Source organism: Apodemus sylvaticus, chromosome 6 (genome assembly GCF_947179515.1).
Source record: "Apodemus sylvaticus chromosome 6, mApoSyl1.1, whole genome shotgun sequence".
Classification (NCBI taxonomy): Eukaryota; Metazoa; Chordata; class Mammalia; order Rodentia; family Muridae; genus Apodemus; species Apodemus sylvaticus.
Window position 1 is genome coordinate 146161769 of NC_067477.1, and position 22658 is coordinate 146184426.

Here is a 22658-nt window from a genome sequence, read left to right on the forward strand (position 1 = left end):
ACATGCTTAGACATACACGCAACACCAAAGCTTTTCGAGTTACAACTTGTTTTTTGGGAAAAACAAGATAATTTCACACGATGCGGGATTTCCTTAAAACGTGGTTTTCTGACAAATTTTGACGAAAGAAAATTATCCTGTGGGTTCTCTTTTTAGGCTACACGTTTAGACGTACACACCACACCAAATCTTTTCGAGTTATAACGTGTTGTTTAGGAGATACAAGCTAATTTTGTAAGATGCCTTATTTCTTCTCGTAAAGTTTAAGTTTTTCCAATAAGTACGTATTTGTCTTTACCCTGCAACACTGTATTTCCTTATAACGTGGTATTCTTACATATTCTTTCGAGAGAAAACTCTCCTGTGCATTCTCTTTTGAGGCTATACGCTTTGACATACACACAACACCAAAGTTTTTCGAGTTACAATGTGTTGTTTAGGAAAAACAAGATAATTTAGCATGATGCGGGATTTCCTTAAAACGTGGTTTTCTGACAAATTTTGACGAAAGAAAATACTCCTGTGGGTTCTCTTTTGAGGCTACACATTTAGACGTGCCCGAGACACTAAATCTTGTCGAGTTACAACGTGTTGTTTAGGAGATACAAGCTAATTTTTTTATGATGCATTATTTCTTCTCATAAAGTTTAAGTGTTTCCATTATGTAAAAATTTGGCTTTACTCTGCAACACTGTATTTCCTTATAACGAGGTATTCTTGCATATTCTTTTGAGAGAAAACTCTCCTGTGCGGACTCCTTTGAGGCTACATGCTTAGACATACACTCAACTCCAAAGCTTTTCGAGTTACAACATGTTGTTTAGGAAAAACAACATAATTTCGCACGATGCGGGATTTCCTTAAAACGTGGTTTTCTGACAAATTTTGACCAAATAAAACTCTCCTGTGTTTACTCTTTTGAGGCTACACGTTTAGACATACACGCCACACCAAATCTTTTCGAGTTACAACCTGTTGTTTAGGAGATACAAGCTAATTTTTTACGATGCGTTATTTCTTCTCGTAAAGTGTTTCCAATAAGTACGTATTTGTCTTTACTCTGCAACACGGTATTTCCTTAATACGTGGTATTCTTACATATTCTTTCGAGAGAAAACTCTCCTGTGCGTTCTCTTTTGAGGGTACACGCTTAAACATACACGCAACACCAAAGCTTTTCGAGTTACAATGTGTTGTTTATGAAGAACAAGATAATTTCTCACGATGCGGGATTTCCTTAAAACGTGGTTTTCTGACAAATTTTGACGAACGAAAATTGTCCTGTGCTTCTCTTTTGAGGCTACACCTTTAGACGTACACGCCACACCAAATCTTTTCGAGTTACAACGTGTTGTTTAGGAGATACAAGCTAATTTTGTACGATGCTTTATTTCATCTAGTAAAGTTTAAGGGTTTCCAATACGTAAGTATTTGTCTTTATTCTGCAACACTGTACTTCCTTATAACGTGGTATTCTCACATATTCTTTCGAGAGAAAACTCTCCTGTGTGTTCTCTTTTGAGGCTACACGCTTAGACATACACGCATCACCAAAGATTTTCGAGTTACTACGTGTTGTTTAGGAAAAACAAGATAATTTCGCACGATGCTGGATTTCCTTAAAACGTGGTTTTCTGAAACTTTGACGAAAGAAAATTCTCCTATGGGTTCTCTTTTGAGGCTACAAGTTTAGACGTACACGCCACACCAAATCTTTTCGAGTTACAAAGTGTTGTTTAGGAGATACGAGCTAATTTTGTACGATGCTTTATTTCATCTCGTAAAGTTTAAGGGTTTCCAATAAGTACGTATTTTTCTTTACTCTGCAACACTGTATTTCCTTATAACGTGGTATTCTTACATATTCTTTTGAGAGAAAACTCCCCTGTGTGTTCTCTTTTAAGGCTACACGCTGAGACATACACGCAACACCAAAGGTTTTCGAGTTACAACGTGTTGTTTAGGAAAAACAAGATAATTTCGCACGATGTAGGATTTCCTTAATACGTGGTTTTGTGACAAATTTGACCAAAGATAATTCTCCTGTGTGTTCTCTTTTTGAGGCTACACGTTTAGACGTACCTGCCACACCAAACATTTTCGAGTTACAACGTGTTGTTTAGGAGATACAAGCTAATTTTTTATGATGCGTTATTTCTTCACGTAAAGTTTTTCCAATACGTACGTATTTGTCTTTACTCTGCAACACTGTATTTCCTTATAACCTGGTATTCTTACTTATTCTTTTGAGTGAAAACTCTCCTGTGTGTTCTCTTTTGAGGCTACACACTGAGACATACACGCAACACCCAAGCTTTGTGAGTTACAACGTGTTGTTTAGGAAAAACAAGATAATTTCGCAGGATGCGGGATTTCGTTAATACCTTGTTTTCTGACCAATTTTGACGAAAGAAAATTCTCCAGTCGGTTCTCTTTTGAGGCTAAACTTTTAGACATACACGCCAAACTAAATGTTTTCGAGTTTCCACTTGTTGTTTAGGAGATACAAGCTAATATTGTGTGATGCTTAATTTCTTCTCGTAATGTGTTTCCAATATGTACGTATTTGTCTTTACTCTGCAACACTGTATTTCCTTATAACGTTGAATTCTTACATGTTCTAATGAGAGAAAACTCTCCTGTGCATTCTCTTTTGAGGCTACACGCTTAGACATAATCGCAACACCAAAGCTTTTCGAGTTACCACTTGTTGTTTAGGAAAAACAAGATAATTTCCCACGATGCGGTATTTCCTTAAAACGTGGTTTTCTGACAAATTTTGACGAAAGAAAATTCTCCTTTGTGTTCTCCTTTGAGGCTACACGTTTAGACATACACGCCAAACCAAATCTTTTCGACTTACCATGTGTTGTTTAGGAGATACAAGCTAATTTTGTTCGATGCGTTATTTCTTCTCGTAAAATGTTCCCAATATGTAAGTATTTGTCTTTACTCTGAAACACTGTATTTCCTTATAACGTCATATTCTTACATATTCTTTCGAGAGAAAACTATCTTGTGCATTCCGTTTTGAGGCTACACACTTAGACATACAGGCAACACCAAAGCTTTTCGAGTTACAACGTGTTGTTAATGAATAAAAAGATAATTTCGCACGATGCGGGATTTATTTAAAACGTGGTTTTCTGAAAAATTTGACAAAGGAAAATTCTTCTGTGGGCTTTCCTTTGAGGCTACACGTATAGACGTACACGTCACACCAAATCTTTTCGAGTTACAACGTGTTGTTTAGAAGATACAAGCTAATTTTGTACGATGCATTATTTCTTCTCGTAAAGTGTTTCCAATATGTACTTATTTGCCTTTACTCTACAAAATTGTATTTCTTTATATCGTGGTATTCTTACATATTCTTTCAAGAGAAAACTCTCCTGTGCCTTCTCTTTTGAGGCTCCACGCTTAGACATACGCGAAACACCAAAGCTTTTCGAGTTACAACATGTTGTTTAGGAAAAAGAAGATGATTTCGCACGATGCGGGATTTCCTTAAAACGTGGTGTTCTGAAAAAATTTTAACGAAAGAAAATTCGTCTCTGGGTTCTTTTTGAGGCTACACGTTTAGACGTACACGCCACACCAAATCTTTTCGAGTTGCAATGTGTTGTTTAGGAGATACAAGCTAATTTTGTACGATGCTTTATTTCATCTCATAAAGTTTAAGGGTTTCCAATACGTAAGTATTTGTCATTATTCTGCAACAGTGGACTTCCTTATAACGTGGTATTCTCACATATTCTTTCGAGAGAAAAGTCTCCTGTGTGTTCTCTTTTGAGGCTACACGCTTAGATATACACGCAACACCAAAGCTTTTTGAGCTACAATGCGTTGTTAGGGAAAAACAAGATAATTTCGCACGATGCGGGATTTCCTTAATATGTGGTTTTCTGACAAATTTTGACCAAAGAAAATTCTCCTGTGGGTTCTCTTTTGAGGCTACACGTTTAGACGTACACGCCACACGAAATCTTTTCGAGTTACAACGTGTTGTTTAGGAGATACAAGCTATTTTTTTACGATGCGTTATTTCTTCTCATAAAGTGTTTCCAATAAGTACTTATTTGTCTTTACTCTGCAACACTGTATTTCCTTATAACGTGGTATTCTTACATATTCTTTCGTGAGAAAACTATCCTGTGCGTTCCCTTTTGAGGCTACACACTTAGACATACAGGCAACACCAACGCTTTTCCAGTTACATCTTGTTGTTTTTGAAAAACAAGATTATTTCGCACGATGAGTGATTTTCTTAAAATGTGATTTTCTGACAAATTTTGACAAAAGAAAATTCTCCTGTGGTTTCTCTTTTGATGCTACACGTTTAGACGTACACGCCACACCAAATCCTTTCTAGTTAGCACGTGTTGTTTAGGAGATACAAGCTATTTTTGTATGATGCGTTATTTCTTCTCATAAAGTGTTTCCAATACGTACTTATTTGTCTTTCTGCATCACTGTATTTCCTTATAACATGGTATTCTTACATATTCTTTCGAGGGAAAACTCTCCTGTGCGTTCTCTTTTGAGGCTACATGCTTAGACATACACGCAACTCCAAAGCTTTTCGAGTTACAACGTGTTGTTTAGGAAAAACAAGATAATTTCGCACGATGCGAGATTTCCATAAAACGTGGTTTTCTGACAAATTTTGACGAAAGAAAGTTCTCCTGTTGGTTCTCTTTTGAGGCTACACATGTAGAGGTACGAGCCACACCAAATCTTTTCGAATTACAACGTGTTGTTCAGGAGATACAAGCTAATTTTTTACGTTGCTTTATTTCTTCTATTAAAGTGTTTCCAATACGTACCTATTTGTCTTTACTCTGCAACACTGTATTTCCTTATAACGTGGTATTCTTACATATTCTTTTGAGAGAAAACTCTCCTGTGCGTTCTCTTTTGAGGCTACATGCTTAGACATACACGCAACACCAAAGCTTTCCGAGTTACAACGTGTTGTTTAGGAAAAACAAGATAATTTCCCACGATGCGAGATTTCCTTAAAACATGGTTTCTGACAAATTTTGTTGAAAAAAAATTCTCCTGTGTGTTCTCTTTTGAAGCTACACATTTAGACGTACACGTCACACCAAATCTTTTCGAGTTACAACTTGTTTAGGAGATACAAGCTAATTTTGTATGATGCGTTATTTCTTCTAGTAAAGTGTTTCCAATATGTACTTATTTGTCTTTACTCTGCAAAATTGTATTTCCTTATAACGTGGTATTCTTTCATATTCCTTCGAGAGAAAACTCTCCTGTGCCTTCTCTTTTGAGGCTCCACGCTTACACATACAAGCAACACCAAATTTTTTTGAGTTACAACATGTTGTTTAGGAAAAACAAGATGATTTCGCACGATGCAGGATTTCCTTAAAACGTGGTTTTCTGAAAAATTTTGACGAAAGAAAATTCTTCTGTGGGTTCTCTTTTGAGGCTACACGTTTAGACGTACACGCCACACCAAATCTTTTCGAGTTACAACGTGTTGTTTAGGAGATACAAGCTAATTTTGCACGATGCGTTAATTCTTCTCTTAAAGTGTTTCCAATATGTAAGTATTTGTCTTTACTCTGCAACACTGTATTTCCTCATAACGTGGTATTCTTACATATTCTTTCGAGAGAAAACTCTCCTGTGCCTTCTCTTTTGAGGCTCCACGCTTACACATACACGCAATACCAAAGCTTTTGGAGTTACAACATTTTGTTTAGAAAAAAGAAGACGATTTCGCATGATGCGGCATATCCTTAAAATGTGGTTTTCTGAAAAAAATTGACGAAAGAAAATTCTCCTGTGGGTTCTCTTTTGAGGCTACACGTTAAGACGTACACGCCACACCAAATATTTTCGATTTACAACGTTTTGTTTAGGAGATACAAGCTAATTTTGTACGATGCATTACTTCTTCTCATAAAGTGTTTCCAATATGTAGGTATTTGTCTTTACTCTGCAACACTGTATTTCCTTATAACGTGGTACTCTTACATATTCTTTCGAGAGAAAACTATCCTGTGCGTTCCCTTTTGAGGCTACACACTGAGACATACAGACAACACCAAAGCTTTTCGAGTTACAACGTGTTGTTTACGAAAAACAAGATAATTTCGCACGATGCAGGATTTCCTTAAAACGTGGTTTTCTGACAAATTTTGAAGAAAGAAAATTCTCCTGTCGGTTCTCCTTTGAGGCTACACGTTTAGACATACATGCCACACCAAATCCTTTCGAGTTACCACGTGTTGTTTAGGAGATACACGCTAATTTTGTATGATGCGTTATTTCTTCTCGTAAAGTGTTTCCAATATGTACGTATTTGTCTTTACTCTGCAACACTGTATTTCCTTATAACGTTGTATTCTTACATGTTCTTTCGAGAGAAAACTCTCTTGTGCATTGTCTTTAGAGGAAACATGCTCAGACATACACGCAACAACAAAGCTTTTCGAGTTACAATGTGTTGTTTAGGAAAAACAAGATAATTTTGCACAATGCGGGATTTCCTTAAAACGTGGTTTTTTGACAAATTTTGACGAAAGAAAATTCTCCTGTGGTTTCTCTTTTGAGGCTACACGTGTAGACGTACGAGCCACACCAAATATTTTCGAGTTACAACGTGTTGTTTAGGAGATACAAGCAAATATTGTACGATGCGTTATTTCTTCCCTAAAGTGTTTCCAATATGTACTTATTTGTCTTTACTCTGCAATACAGTATTTTCTTATAACGTGGTATTCTTACATATTCTTTCTAGGGAAAACTCTCCTGTGCATTCTCTTTTGAGGCTACACGCTTAGACAAACAAGCAACGCCAAAGCTTTTCGAGTTACAACGTGTTGTTTAGGAAAAACAAGATAATTTCGAACGATGCGAGATTTCCATAAAACGTGGTTTTCTGACAAATTTTGACGAAAGAAAGTTCTCCTGTGGGTTCTCTTTTAAGGCTACGCGTGTAGAGGTACGAGCCACACCAAATCTTTTCGAGTTATAACCTCTTGTTTAGGAGATACAAGCTAATTTTGTATTATGCTTTATTTCTTCTCTTAAAGTGTTTCCAATACGTACGTATTTGTCTTTACTCTGCAACACTGTATTTCCTTATAACGTGGTATTCTTACATATTCTTTCGAGAGCAAACTCTCCTGTGCATTCTCTTTTGAGGCTACACGCTTAGACATACACGCAACACCAAAGCTTTTCGAGTTAGAACTTGTTGTTTAGGAAAAACAAGATAATTTCGCACGATGCGAAATTTCCTTAAAATGTGGTTTCTGACAAATTTTGATGAAAGAATATTCTCCTGTCGGTTCTCGTTTGAGGCTACACTTTTAGACGTACATGTCACACCAAATCTTTTCGAGTTACAACGTGTTGTTTAGGAGATACAAGCTATTTTTTTACGATGCGTTATTTCTTCTCATAAAGTGTTTCCAATAAGTACTTATTTGTCTTTACTCTGCAACACTGTATTTCCTTATAACGTGGTATTCTTACATATTCTTTCGAGAGAAAACTATCCTGTATGTACCCTTTTGAAGCTACACACGTAGACATACAGGCAACACCAACGCTTTTCCAGTTACATCTTGTTTTTGAAAAACAAGATTATTTCGCACGATGAGTGATTTTCTTAAAATGTGGTTTTCTGACAAATTTTGACAAAAGAAAATTCTCCTGTGGTTTCTCTTTTGATGCTACACGTTTAGACGTACACGCCACACCAAATCCTTTCTAGTTAGCACGTGTTGTTTAGGAGATACAAGCTATTTTTGTATGATGCGTTATTTCTTCTCATAAAGTGTTTCCAATACGTACTTATTTGTCTTTACTCTGCATCACTGTATTTCCTTATAACATGGTATTCTTACATATTCTTTCGAGAGAAAACTCTCCTGTGCGTTCTCTTTGGAGGCTACATGCTTAGACATACACGCAACTCCAAAGCTTTTCGAGTTACAACGCGTTGTTTAGGAAAAACAAGATAATTTCGCACGATGCGAGATTTCCATAAAACGTGGTTTTCTGACAAATTTTGATGAAAGAAAGTTCTCCTGTTGGTTCTCTTTTGAGGCTACACATGTAGAGGTACGAGCCACACCAAATCTTTTCGAGTTACAATGTGTTGTTCAGGAGATACAAGCTAATTTTTTACGTTGCTTTATTTCTTCTCTTAAAGTGTTTCCAATACGTACCTATTTGTCTTTACTCTGCAACACTGTATTTCCTTATAACGTGGTATTCTTACATATTCTTTTGAGAGAAAACTCTCCTGTGCGTTCTCTTTTGAGGCTACACGCTTAGACATACACGCAACACCATAGCTTTTCGAGTAACAACGTGTTGTTTAGGAAAAACAAGATAATTTCCCACGATGCGAGATTTCCTTAAAACATGGTTTCTGACAAATGTTGATGAAAAAAAATTCTCCTGTGTGTTCTCTTTTGAGGCTACACATTTAGATGTACACGTCACACCAAATCTTTTCGAGTTACAACTTGTTGTTTAGGAGATACAAGCTAATTGTGTATGATGCGTTATTTCTTCTAGTAAAGTGTTTCCAATATGTACGTATTTGTCTTTACTCTGCAAAATTGCATTTCCTTATAACGTGGTATTCTTTCATATTCCTTCGAGAGAAAACTCTCCTGCGCCTTCTCTTTTGAGGCTCCACGCTTACATATACAAGCAACACCAAAGTTTTTTGAGTTACAACATGTTGTTTAGGAAAAACAAGATGATTTCGCACGATGCAGGATTTCCTTAAAACGTGGTTTTCTGAAAAATTTTGACGAAAGAAAATTGTTCTGTGGGTTCTCTTTTGAGGCTACACGTTTAGACGTACACGCCACACCAAATCTTTTCGAGTTACAACGTGTTGTTTAGGAGATACAAGCTAATTTTGCAAGATGTGTTAATTCTTCTCTTAAAGTGTTTCCAATATGTAAGTATTTGTCTTTACTCTGCAACACTGTATTTCCTTATAATGTGGTAGTCTTACATATTCTTTCTAGAGAAAACTATCCTGTGAGTTCCCTTTTGAGGCTACACACTTAGACATACAGGCAACACCAAAGGTTTTCGAGTTACAACGTGTTGTTTATGAAAACCAAGATAATTTCGCACTATACAGGATTTCCTTAAAACGTGATTTTCTGACAAATTTTGACGAAAGAAAATTCTCCTGTGGGTTCTCTGTTGAGGCTACATGTTTCGACGTACACTCCACACCAAATCTTGTCGAGTTACAATGTGTTGTTTAGGAGATACAAGCTAATATTGTATGATGCGTTATTTCTTCTCCTAAAGTGTTTCCAATACGTACGTATTTGTCTGTACACTGCAACACTGTATTTCCTTATAACGTTGTATTCTTACATGTTCTTTCGAGACAAAACTCTCCTGTGCATTCTCTTTTGAGGCCACATGTTTAGACATACACGCAACACCAAAGCTTTTCGAATTACAACGTGTTGTTTAGGAAAAACAAGATAACTTTGCACGATACGGGATTTCCTTAAAACGTGGTTTTCTGACAAATTTTGACGAAAGAAAGTTCTCCTGTTTGTGTTCGTTTGAGTCTACACATGTAGACATACAAGCCACACCAATTCTTTTCGAATTACAACGTGTTGTTTAGGAGATACAAGCAAATTTTGTTCGATGCATTATTTCTTCTCATAAAGTGTTTCCAATAAGTACATATTTGTCTTTACTCTGCAACACTTTATTTCCTTATAACGTGGTATTCTTACATATTCTTTCGAGGGAAAACTCTCCTGTGCGTTCTCCTTTGGGGCTACACGCTTAGACATACATGCAACGCCAAAGCTTTTCGAGTTACAACGTGTTGTTTAGGAAAAACAAGATAATTTCGCACGATGCGATATTTCCATAAAACGTGGTTTTCTGATATATTTTGACGAAAGAAAGTTCTGCCCTGTGTTCTATTTGAGGCTACACGTGTAGAGGTATGAGCCACACCAAATCTTTTTGAGTTACAACGTGTTGTTTAGGAGATACAAGCTAATTTTGTACGATGCGTTATTTCTTCTCGTAAAGTGTTTCCAATATGTACTTACTGTCTTTACTCTGCAAAATTGTATTTCCTTATAACGTGGTATTCTTACATATTCTTTCAAGAGAAAACTCTCCTGTGCCTTCTCTTTTGAGGCTCCACGCTTACACATACACGCAATACCAAAGCTTTTGGAGTTACAACATGTTGTTTAGAAAAAAGAAGATGATTTGGCATGATGCGGGATATCCTTAAAATGTGGTTTTCTGAAAAAATATGACGAAAGAAAATTCTCCTGTGGGTTCTCTTTTGAGGCTACACGTTAAGACGTACACGCCGCACCAAATATTTTCGAGTTACAACGTTTTGTTTAGGAGATACAAGCTAATTTTGTACGATGCATTACTTCTTCTCATAAAGTGTTTCCAATATGTATGTATTTGTCTTTACTCTGCAACACTGTATTTCCTTATAACGTGGTACTCTTACATATTCTTTCGAGAGAAAACTATCCTGTGCGTTCCCTTTTGAGGCTACACACTGAGACATACAGGCAACATCAAAGCTTTTCAAGTTACAACGTGTTGTGTACGAAAAACAAGATAATTTCGCACGATGCAGGATTTCCTTAAAACGTGGTTTTCTGACAAATTTTGAAGAAAGAAAATTCTCCTGTCGGTTCTCCTTTGAGGCTACACGTTTAGATGTACATGCCACACCAAATCCTTTCGAGTTACCACGTGTTGTTTAGGAGATACACGCTAATTTTGTACGATGCGTTATTTCTTCTCGTAAAGTGTTTCCAATATGTACGTATTTGTCTTTACTCTGCAACACTGTATTTCCTTATAACGTTGTATTCTTACAGGTTCTTTCGAGAGAAAACTCTCTTGTGCATTGTCTTTAGAGGAAACATGCTCAGACATACACGCAACAACAAAGCTTTTCGAGTTACAACGTGTTGTTTAGGAAAAACAAGATAATTTTGCACGATGCGGGATTTCCTTAAAACGTGGTTTTCTGAAAAATTTTGACGAAAGAAAATTCTCCTGTGGTTTCTGTTTTGAGGCTACACGTGTAGACGTACATGCCATACCAAATCTTTTCGAGTTACAACTTGTTGTTTAGGAGATACAAGCTAATTTTTTAAGATGCCTTAATTTTTCTCGTAAAGTGTTTCCAATAAGTATGTATTTATCTTTACTCTGCAACATTGTATTTCCTTATAACGTGGTATTCTTACATATTCTTTCGAGAGAAAACTTCCTGTGCGTTCTCTTTTGAGGTTACACGCTTAGACATACAGGCAACACCAAACCTTTTCGAGTTACAACGTGTTGTTTAGGAAAAACAAGATAATTTCGCACGATACGAGATTTCCTTAAAACGTGGTTTCTGACAAATTTTGATGAAAGAAAATTCTCCTGTGGGTTCTCTGTTGAGGTTACACGTTTAGACGTACACGTCACACCAAATCTTTTCGAGTTACAACGTGTTGTTTAGGAGATACAAGCTAATATTTTACGATGCGTTATTTCTTCCCGTAAAGTGTTTCCAATATGTACTTATTTGTCTTTACTCTGCAAAATTGTATTTCCTTAACGTGGTATTCTTACATAATCTTTCAAGAGAAAGCTCTCCTGTGCCTTCTCTTCTGAGGCTACACACTTAGTCATACACGCAACACCAAAGCTTTTCGAGTTACAACATGTTGTTTAGGAAAACAAGATGATTTCGCATGATGCGGGATTTCCTTATAACGTGGTTTTCTGTAAAATTTTGAAGAAATAAAATTCTCCTGTGGGTTCTCTTTTGAGGTTACACGTTTAGACGTACACGCCACACCAAATCCTTTCGAGTTACAACGTGTTGTTTCGGAGATACAAGCTAATATTTTAGGATGCGTTACTTCTTCTTGTAAAGTGTGTCCAATACGTACATATTTGTCTTTACTCTGCAACACTGTATTTCCTTATAACGTGGTATTCTTACATATTCTTTTGAGAGAAAACTATCCCGTGCTTTCCCGTTTTAGGCTACACACTTAGACATACAGGCAACACCAAAGTTTTTCGAATTACAACGTGTTGTTTATGAAAAACAAGATAATTTCTCACGATGCGGGATTTCCTTAAAACGTGGTTTTCTGAAACATTTTGACGAAAGAAAATTCTTCAGTGTGTTTTCTTTTGAGGCTACACATTTAGACGTACATGCCACTCCAAATCCTTTCGAGTTACCACGTGTTGTTTAGGAGATACAAGCTAATTTTGTACGATGCATTATTTCTTCTCATAAAGTGTTTCCAATACGTACGTATTTGTCTTTACTCTGCAACACTGTATTTCCTTATAAAGTTGTATTCTTACATATTCTTTCGAGAGAAAACTCTCCTGTGTGTTCTCTTTAGAGGCTACACGCTTAGACATACACGCAACGCCAAAGCATTTCGAGTTACAATGTGTTGTTTAGGAAAAACAAGATAATTTCGCACGATGCGAGATTTCCATATAACGTGGTTTTCTGAAAAATTTTGAGGGAAGAAAGTTATCCTGTGGGTTTTCTTTTGAGGCTACACGTGTAGAGGTACAAGCCACACCAAATCTTTTCGAGTTACAACGTGTTGTTTAGGAGATACAAGCTAATTTTTTACGATGCGTTACTTCTTCTCTTAAAGTGTTTCCAATAGTATTTGTCTTTACTCTGCAATCCTGTATTTCCTTATAACGTGGTATTCTTACATATTCTTTTGAGAGAAAAGTCTCCTGTGCCTTCTCTTTTGAGGCTACACGCTTAGACATACACGCAACACCACAGCTTTTCGAGTTACAACGTGTTGTTTAGGAAAAACAAGATAATTTCGCACGATGCAAGATTTCCTTAAAACGTGGTTTCTGACAAATTTTGATGAAAGAAAATTCTCCTGTGGGTTCTCGTTTGAGGCTACACTTTTAGACGTATACGTCACACCAAATCTTTTCGAGTTTCAACGTGTTGTTTAGGAGATACAAGGTAATTTTGAACGATGCGTTATTTCTTCTCGTAAAGTGTTTCCAATATGTACTTATTTGTCTTTACTCTGCAAAATTGTATTTCCTTATAACATGGTATTCTTACATATTCTTTTGAGAGAAAACTCTCCTGTGCCTTCTCTTTTCAGGCTACACACTTACACATACACGCAACACCAATGCTTTTCGAGTTACAACATGTTGTTTAGGAAAAGGAAGATGATTTCGCACGATGCGGGATTTCCTTAAAACGTGGTGTTCTGAAAAATTTTGAAAAAAGAAAATTCTCCTGTGTGTTCTCTTTTGGGGCTACACATTTAGACGTACACGCCACAGCAAATCCTTTCGAGTTACCTCGTAAAGTTTAGGAGATACAAGCTAATTTTGTACGATGCGTTATTTCTTCTGGTAAAGTGTTTCCAATATGTACTTATTTGTCTTTACTCTGCAAAATTGTATTTCCTTATAACGTGGTATTCTTACATATTCTTTCGAGAGAAAACTCTCCTGTGCCTTCTTTTTTGAGGCTCCATGCTTACACATACACGCAACACCAAAGCTTTTTGAGTTACAACATGTTGTTTAGAAAAAGAAGATGATTTCCCACGATGCGGGATTTCCTTAAAACGTGGTTTTCTGAAAAAATTTGAAGAAAGAAAATTCTCCTGTAGGTTCTCTTTTGAGGCTACACGTTTAGACGTGCATGCAACACCAAATCTTTTCGAGTTACAACGTCTTGTTTAGGAGATAAAACCTATTTTTTTACGATGCGTTAATTCTTCTCATAATGTGTTTCCAATACATACGTATTTGTCTTTACTCTGCAACATTGTATTTCCTTATAACGTGGTATTCTTTCATATTCTTTCGAGAGAAAACTATCCTGTGCGTTCTCTTTTGAGGTTACACACTTAGACATTCACGCAACACCAAACCTTTCCGAGTAAGAACATGTTATTTAGGAAAAACAATATAATTTCGCACGATGCGAGATTTCCTTAAAACGTGGTTTCTGACAAATTTTGATGAAAGAAAATTCACCTGTGGGTTCTCTTTTGAGGCTATACATTTAGACGTACACGTCACACCAAATCCTTTTGAGTTACAACGTGTTGTTTAGGAGATACACGCTAATTTTGTATGATGCATTATTTCTTCTTGTAAAGAGTTTCCAATATGTACTTATTTGTCTTTATTCTGAAAAATTGTGTTTCCTTATAACGTGGTATTCTTACATATTCTTTCGAGAGAAAACTCTCCTGTGCCTTCTCTTTTGAGGCTCCACGCTTAGACATACACGCAACACTAAAGCTTTTCGAGTTACAACATGTTTTTTAGGAAAAAGAAGGTGATTTCGCACAATGCGGGATTTCCTTAAAACGTGGCTTTCTGAAAAATTTTAACGAAAGAAAATTCTCCTGTGTGTTCTCTTTTGAGGATACACGTTTAGACGTACAAGCCACACCAAATCTTTTCCAGTTACAACGTGTTGTTTAGGAGATACAAGCTAATTTTGTACGATGCGTTATTTCTTCTCGTAATGTGTTTCCAATATGTACGTATTTGTCTTTACTCTGCAACACTGTATTTCCTTATAACGTGGTATTCTTACATATTCTTTCGAGAAAAAACTCTCCTTTACATTCTGTTTTGAGGCTACATGCTTAGACATACACGCAACACCAAAGCTTTTCGAGTTACAACGTGTTGTTTAGGAAAAACAAGATAATTTCGCATGATGCGAGATTTCCTTAAAACGTGGTTGCTGACAAATTTTGATGAAAGAAAATTCTCTTGTGGGTTCCCTTTTGATGCTACACGCTTAGACGTACACGTCACACCAAATCTTTTCGAGTTACAACGTGTCGTTTATGAGACACAAGCTAATTTTGTACGATGCGTTATTTCTTCTTGTAAAGTGTTTCCAATATGTACTTATTTGTCTTTACTCTGCAAAATTGTATTTCCTTATAACGTGGTATTCTTACATAATCTTTCGAGAGAAAACTCTCCTGTGCCTTCTCTTTTGAGGCTCCACGCTTACACATACACGCAACACCAAAGCTTTTCGAGTTACAACATGTTGTTTAGGAAAAAGAAGATGATTTTGCACGATGCGGGATTTCCTTAAAACGTGGCTTTCTGAAAAATTTTGACGAAAGAAAATTCTCCTGTGGGTTCTCTTTTGAGGCTACACGTTTCGACGTACACGGCACACCAAATCTTTTCGAGTTACAACGTGTTGTTACGGAGATACAAGGTAATTTTGTAAGATGAGTTACTTCTTCTCTTAAAGTGTTTCCAATACGTTCTTATTTGTCTTTACTCTGCAACACTGTATTTCCTTATAACGTGGTATTCTTACATATTCGTTCGAGAGAAAACTATCCTGTGTGTTCCCTTTTTAGTCTATACACTTAGACATACAGGCAACACCACAGCTTTCTGAGTTACAACGTGTTGTTTATGAAAAACAAGATAATTTCGCACGATGCGGGATTTCCTTAAAACGTAGTTTTCTGAAAAATTTTGACGAAAGAAAATTCTTCAGTGGGTTCTCTTTTGAGGCTACACGTTTAGATGTTCACGCCACACCAAATCCTTTCGAGTTACCACGTGTGGTTTAGGAGATACAAGCTAATATTTTAAGATACGTTATTTCTTCTCATTAAGTGTTTCCAACATGTACGTATTTGTCTTTACTCTGCAACACTGTATTTCCTTATAACTTTGTATTCTTACATATTCTTTCGAGAGAAAACTCTCCTGTGCGTTCTCTTTAGAGGCTACACGCTTAGACATACAAGCAACGTAAAGCTTTTCGAGTTACAATGTGTTGTTTAGGAAAAACAAGATAATTACGCACGATGCGAGATTTCCATAAAACGTGGTTTTCTGAAAAATTTTGACCAAAAAAAGTTCTCCTGTGGGTTCTCTTTTGAGGCTACACATGTAGAGGTACGAGACACACCAAATCTATTCGAGTTACAACGTGTTGTTTAGGAGATACAAGCTAATTTTGCACGATGCGTTATTTCTTCTCTTAAAGTGTTTCCAGTAGTATTTGTCTTTACTCTGCAACAATGTATTTCCTTATAACATGGTATTCTTACATATTCTTTCGAGAGAAAACTTGCCTGTGCGTTCTCTTTTGAGGCTACACTCTTAGACAAATACGCAACGCCAAAGCTTTTCGAGTTACAACGTGTTGTTTAGGAAAACAAGATAATTTCGCACGATGCAGGATTTCCATAAAACGTGGTTTTCTGAAAAATTTTGACGAAAGAAATGTCTCCTGTCTGTTCTCTTTTGAGGCTACACGTGTAGAAGTACGAGCCACACCAAATCTTTTCGAGTTACCATGTGTTGTTTAGGAGATACAAGCTAATTTTGTACGATGTGTTATTTCTTCTCTTAAAGTTTTTCCAATACTTACGTAGTTGTCTTTACTCTGCAACACTGTATTCCCTTATAATGTGGTATTCTTACATATTCTTTCGAGAGAAAACTATCCTGTGCGTTCTCTTTTGAGGCTACATGCTTAGACATACACGAAACGCCAAAGCATTTCGAGTTACAATGTGTTGTTTAGGAAAAACAAGATAATTCCGCACTATGCGAGATTTCCATAAAACGTGGTTTTCTGAAAAATTTTGACCAAAGAAAGTTCTTCTGTGGGTTCTCTTTTGAGGCTACACGTGTAGAGGTACGAGCCACACCAAATCTACTCGAGTTACAACGTGTTGTTTAGGAGATACAAGCTAATTTTTTATGATGCTTTATTTCTTCTCTTAAAGTGTTTCCAGTAGTATTTGTCTTTACTCTGCAACACTGTATTTCCTTATAACATGGTATTCTTACATATTCTTTCGAGAGAAAACTCGCCTGTGCGTTCTCTTTTGAGGCTACACACTTAGACAAATATGCAACGCCAAAGCTTTTCGAGTTACAACGTGTTGTTTATAAAAAACAAGATAATTTCGCACGATGCGAGATTTCCATAAAACGTGGTTTTCTGAAAAATTTTGATGAAAGAAAATTCTCCTGTGGGTTCTCGTTTGAGGCTACACATTTAGGCGTACGAGCCACACCAAATATTTCGAGTTACAACTTGTTGTTTAGGAGATAATAGCAAATTTTGTACGATGCGTTATTTCTTCTTGTAAAGTGTTTCCAATAAGTACTTATCTGTCTTTACTCTGCAACACTGTATTTCCTTATAACGTGGTATTCTTACATATTCTTTCGAGGGAAAACTCTCCTGTGCGTTCTCTTTTGAGGCTACATTCTTAGACATACACGCAACGCCAAATCTTTTCGAGTTACAAAGTGTTGTTTAGGAAAAACAAGATAATTTCGCACGATGCGAGATTTCCATAAAACGTGGTTTTCTGAAAAGTTTTGACCACAGAAAGTTCTCCTGTGGGTTCTCTTTTGAGGCTACATGTTTAGACGTACACGTCACACCAAATCTTTTCGAGTTACAACGTGTTGTTTAGGAGATACAAGCTAAACTTGTACGATGAGTTATTTCTTCTCATTAAGTGTTTCCAATAAGTACTTATTTGTCGTTACTCTCCAAAATTGTATTTCCTTATAACGTGGTATTCTTACATATTCTTTCGAGAGAAAACTCTCCTGTGCCTTCTCTTTTGAGGCTCCACGCTTACACATACAAGCAACAGCAAAGCTTTTCGAGTTACAACATGTTGTTTAGGAAAAAGAAGATGATTTCGCATAATGCGGGATTTCCTTAAAACGAGGTTTTCTGAAAAATTTTGACGAAAGAAAATTCTCCTGTGGGTTCTCTTTTGAGGCTACACATTTAGACATACAGGACACACCAAATCATGTCGAGTTACAACGTGTTGTTTAGGAGATACAAGCTAATTTTTTACGATGTGTTAATTATTCTCGTAAAATGTTTCTAATACATACGCATTTGTCTTTACTCTGCAACATTGTATTTCCTTATAACGTGGTATTCTTACATATTCTTTCGATAGAAAACTATCCTGTGTGTTCCCCTTTGAGGCTACACACTTAGACATACAGGCAACACCAAAGCATTTCGAGTTACTACGTGTTGTTTATGAAAAACTAGATAATTTCGCACGATACGGGATTTCCTTAAAACGTGGTGTTCTGACACATTTTGAAGAAAGAAAATTCTCCTGTGGGTTCTCTTTTGAGGCTACACGTTTATAGGTACACGCCACACCATATCCTTTCGAGTTACCACGTGTTGTTTAGGAGATACAAGCTAATTTTGTACGATGCGTTATTTCTTCTCGTAAAGTGTTTCCAAACGTACGTATTTGTCTTTACACTGCAACACTGTATTTCCTTATAATGTTGAATTCTTACATGTTCTTTCGAGAGAAAACTCTCCTGTGCATTCTCTTTAGAGGCTACATGCTCACACATACACGCAACACCAAAGCTTTTCGAGTTACAACGTGTTGTTTAGGAGATAGAAGCTAATTTTGTATGATGCGTTATTTCTTCTCATAAAGTGTTTCCAATACGTATGTATTTGTCTTTACTCTGCAACACTGTATTTCCTTATAACTTGGTGTTCTTACATATTCTTTCAAGAGAAAACTATCCTGTGCCTTCTTTTTTGAGGCTACACACTTAGACATATGCGCAACACCAAAGTTTTTTGAGTAGCAACTTGTGGTTTAGGAAAAACCAGATAATTTCGCAAGATGTGGGATTTCCTTAAAACGTGATTGTCTGAAAAATTTTGAGGAAAGAAAATTGTCCTGTGGGTTCTCTTTTGAGGGTACACGTTTAGAAGTACAGGCCACACCAAATCTTTTCGAGTTACAACGTGTTGTTTAGGAGATACAAGCTAATTTTGTACGATGCGTTATTTCTTCTCGTAAAGTGTTTCCAATACGTACGTATTTGTCTTTACTCTGCAACACTGTATTTCCTATTAACGTGGTATTCTTACCTATTCTTTCGAGAGAAAACTCTCCTGTGCCTTCTCTTTTGAGGTTACACACTTAGACATACACGCAACACGAAAGCTTTTCGAGTTACAAGGTGTTGTTTAGGAAAATCAAGATAATTTCGCACGATGCAGGATTTCCTTAAAATGTGATTTTCTGAAAAATTTTGAAGAAAGAAAATTCTCCTATAAGTTCTCTTTTGAGGCTACACGTTTAGCCGTACACGCCACACCAAATCTTTTCGAGTTACAACGTGTTGTTTAGAAGATACAAGCAAATATTTTATGATGCGTTATTTCTTCTCGTAAACTGTTTCCAATACGTACGTATTTGTCTTTACTATGCAACACTGTATTTCCTTATAACGTGGTATTCTTACATATTCTTTCGAGAGAAAACTCTCCTGTGTGTTCTCTTTGAGGCTACACGCTTAGCCATACACGCAGCACCAAAGATTTTCGAGTTACAACGTTTTGTTTAGGAAAAACAAGATAATTTCGCACGATATGGGATTTCGTTAAAACCTGGTTTTCTGACAAATTTTGACCAAAGAAAATTCTCCTGTGGGTTCTCTTTTGAGGCTACACGTTTAGAGGAATATGCCACACCAAATCTTTTCGAGTTACAACGTGTTGTTTTGGAGATACAAGCTAATTTTGTAAGATACGTTATTTCTTCTCCTAAAGTGTTTCCAATACATACGTATTTGTCTTTATTGTGCAACACTGTATTTCCTTATAACGTGGTATTCTTGCATATTATTTTGAGAGAAAACTCTCCTGTGCCTTCTCTTTTGAGGCTACATGCTTAGACATACACGAAACACCAAAGCTTTTCGAGTTACAACGTGTTGTTTAGGAAAAACAAGATAATTTCGCATGATGCGGGATTTCCTTAAAACGTGGTTTTCTGACAAATTTGACGAAAGAAATTTCTCCTGTGGGTTCTCTTTTGAGGCTACATGTTTAGACGTACACACCACGCCAAATATTTTCGAGTTACAACGTGTTCTTTAGGAGAAACAAGCTAATTTTGTACGATGCATTATTTCTTCTCGTAAAGTGTTTCCAATACGTACGTATTTGTCTTTATTTTGCAACACTGTATTTCCTTATAACGTGGTATTCTTATATATTCTATCGAGAGAAAACTCTCCTGTGCATTCTCTTTTGAGGCTACATGCTTAGACATACACGAACACCAAAGCTTTTCGAGTTACAACGTGTTGTTTAGGAAAAACAAGATAAGTTCGCACGATGAGGGATTTCCTTAAAACGTGGTTTTCTGACAAATTTTGAAGAAAGAAAATTCTCCTGTGGGTTCTCTTTTGAGGCTACACGTTTAGACCCACACGCCACACCAAATCATTTCGAATTACAACGTGTTGTTTAGGAGATACAAGCTAATTTTTTACCATGCGTCATTTCTTCTCGTAAAGTATTTACAATTACTACCTATTTATCTTTACTCTGCAACACTGTATTTCCTTATAACGTGGTATTCCTACATATTCTTTCGAGAGAAAACTCTCCTGTGTCCTCTTTTGAGGCTACACGCTTAGACATACACGCAACACCAAAGCTTTTCGAGTTACAACGTGTAGTTTAGGAAAAACAAGGTAATTTCGCACGATGAGGTATTTCCTTAGAACATGGTTTTCTAACAAATTTTGACGAAAGAAAATTCTCTTGTGGGTTCTCTTTTGAGGCTACACGTTTAGACGTACACGCCACACGAAATCTTTTCGAGTTACAACGTGTTGGTTAGGAGATACAAGCTAATTTTGTACGATGCGTTATTTCTTCTCGTAAAGTGTTTCCAATACGTACGTATTTGTCTTTATGCTGCAACACTGTATTTCCTTATAACGTGGTATTCTTACATATTCTTTCCACAGAAACTCTCCCGTGAATTCTCTTTTGAGGCCACACGCTTAGACATACATGCAACACCAAAGCTTTTCGAATTACAACGTGTTGTTTAGGAGAAACAAGATAATTTCGCACGATGCGGGATTTCCATAAAACGTGTGTTTCTGACAAATTTTGACGAAGGAAAATCCTCCTGTGGTTTCATTTTTGAGGCTACACGTTTAGCCGTACATGCCACACCAAATCCTTTCGAGTTACAACGTGTTGTTTAGGAGATACAAGCTAATTTTGTATGATGCATTATATCTTTTCGTAAAGTTTTTTCCAATACTTAAGTATTTGTCTTTAGTCTGCAACACTGTATTTCCTTATAACGTGGTATTCTCACATATTGTTTCGAGAGAATACTCTACTGTGCGTTCTCTTTTGAGGCTACAAGCTTAGATATACACGCAACACCAAAGCTTTTTTGAATTACAACGTGTTGTTTAGGAAAAACAAGATAATTTTGCAGGATGCAGGATTTCCTTAAAACGTGGTTTTCTCACAAATTTTGACGAAAGAAAATTCTCCTGTTCGTTGTCTTTGAGGCTACACTTTTAGACGTACACGCCAAACCAAATCTTTTCGAGTTACCACTTGTTGTTTAGGAGATACAAGTTAATAATTTATGATGCGTTATTTCTTCTCGTGAAGTGTTTCCAATATGTACGTTTTTGTCTTTACTCTGCAACACTGTATTTCCTTATAACGTGGTATTCTTACATGTTCTTCCGAGAGAAAACTCTCCTGTGCATTCTCTTTTGAGGCTACACGCTTAGACATACACGCAACACCAAAGCTTTTCGAGTTACAACGTGTTGTTTAGGAAAAACAAATAATTTCGCACGATGCGGGATTTCCTTAAAACGTGGTTTTCTGACAAATTTTGACGAAAGAAAATTCTCCTGTTGGTTCTCTTTTGAGGCTACACGTTTAGACTTACATGCCAAACCAAATCTTTTCGAGTTACAACGTGTTGTTTAGGAGATAAAAGCTAATTTTTAATAATGCATTATTTCTTCTCGTAAAGTGTTCCCAATATGTACGTATTTGTCTTTACTCTGCAAAATTGTATTTCCTAATAGCGTGGTGTTCTTACATATTCGTTCGAGAGAAAACTCTCCTGTGCCTTCTCTTTTGAGGCTCCACGTTTAGACATACACGCAACACTAAAGCTTTTCGAGTTACAACATGTTGTTTAGGAAAAAGAAGATGATTTCGCACGATGCAGGATTTCCTTAAAACGTGGTTTTCTCAAAAATTTTGAAGAAAGAAAATTCTCCTGTGGGTTCTCTTTTGAGGCTACACATTTAGACATACACGCCACACCAGATCTTTTTGAGTTACAACGTTTTGTTTAGGAGATACATGTTAATTTTTTACTATGCGTTAATTCTTCTAGTAAAGTGTTTCCAATACGTATGTGTTTATCTTTACTCTGCAACACTGTATTTCCTTATAACGTGATATTCTTACATATTCTTTCGAGAGAAAACTCTCCTTTGCATTCTCTGTGGGGCTACACGCTTAGACATACATGCAACACCAAAGCTTTTCGAGTTACAACGTGTTGTTTAGGAAAAACAAGATAATTTCGCACGATGCGAGATTTCCTTAAAACGTGGTTTCTGACAAATTTTGATGAAAGAAAACTCTCCTGTGGGTTCTCTTTTGAGGGTACACGTTTAGACATACACGTCACACCAAATGTTTTCGAGTAACAACGTGTTGTTTAGGAGAT